At 50.2% G+C, this 1101-nt stretch overlaps 1 protein-coding gene across 1 annotated transcript in view; it reads left to right on the top strand.

The window, feature by feature from the left end:
- Positions 1-1101, top strand: part of SMAGP (small cell adhesion glycoprotein) — a 22895-nt gene that overhangs the window by 19321 nt on the left and 2473 nt on the right. The window lies entirely within an intron of this gene.

Here is a 1101-nt window from a genome sequence, read left to right as displayed (position 1 = left end):
CGTCACCTATGAATCTGCAGAAGGCGATCCCAGTACTCAACACCATTGGCCCCTGTTGGCACAGTGGCTGCCAGGCCACTGCTGATGACTTAAGTTTTACTTGCTGTTCATGGAAATCCAGACATGTCAGGGGCTGGATGGGAATCGTGCTCACACCATGTGCTGGCCACACTAGCCTTCGAGTCCTCCAGTCTCAGAGCTTTGATCCAGACCTTCTCTCTGCCTGCCCTTGTTACCCAGAGACTCCTACCCCTGCTTTACTCCCAGCTGGAATGTTCTGTCCTTGAGAGGTCACCCTGGCTGGAGGATTGTATCAGGCCCCCTGCTGCATGCTCTCCCAAGTGCCTGGGTGTGTCTTTTGTTGCACTTTTAGCAGTTCCTAACTGTGTGGACTGTGGGGTGCAGTGGAGGGGGAGCTCCTCCTAGCCAGCCAGGCTGTGTCCGTTTTGCTCACCACCCTGTCTCCAGTATGCCTCACACAGGGCCTGGCAGAGAGGAGGCGGTCAGTCTACGCTGCTGCTGTTATTTACTGAGTGACATTGAGATGCCTCCTGTGGGTGACTCCAGGGTCAGCCAGCCTGTTTTCCCTGCCTCTATCCTGCAGTGACCTCTACTTAATTGTTACCTTTCCAAACCTCTACATTAAAATGCTAAGTAGGAAAGAGTTGAAGGGCTTCCTGACTTTCTGTGTGAACACAAGAGACTTCTACAGACCACTAATTTTGTTGTGTTCTGACTCTGGGCAGGGCTTTCAGGCTCTGAAGGATAGACCCATAGCAGGAGGGGGTGCAGGATATATTTTAAGGTAGGAGAGGCCTGTTTCAGTCTTTAGAATTGCAGGACCTACGCTTGGCGCCTGTAGTCCTAGCTACTTGGGAGGCTGAGGCAGGTTTCCAGGGACTCTTGTGTGTCTGTTCTCTGCACCCTCACTAACATTCACCTCTGTAGTCCGGTCTCTGATGGTTGACCCATCAGTGGTAGATTCCCAACATCTATGGCAGTGTCACTGGCACATAGTAGGTGAAAAAGTAAATTGTTGTTAACGAATTAACTCAAATTCCTCATCTTTTTATGTTTAAGTTTTGACATGTATTGTTTTGT

This window comes from Otolemur garnettii, unplaced genomic scaffold (assembly GCF_000181295.1).
Source record: "Otolemur garnettii isolate 467f Iridium unplaced genomic scaffold, OtoGar3 scaffold00043, whole genome shotgun sequence".
NCBI lineage: Eukaryota > Metazoa > Chordata > Mammalia > Primates > Galagidae > Otolemur > Otolemur garnettii.
The sequence above is the reverse complement of the archived record's forward strand: the minus strand, read 5'-3'. Positions and strand labels throughout refer to the sequence as shown.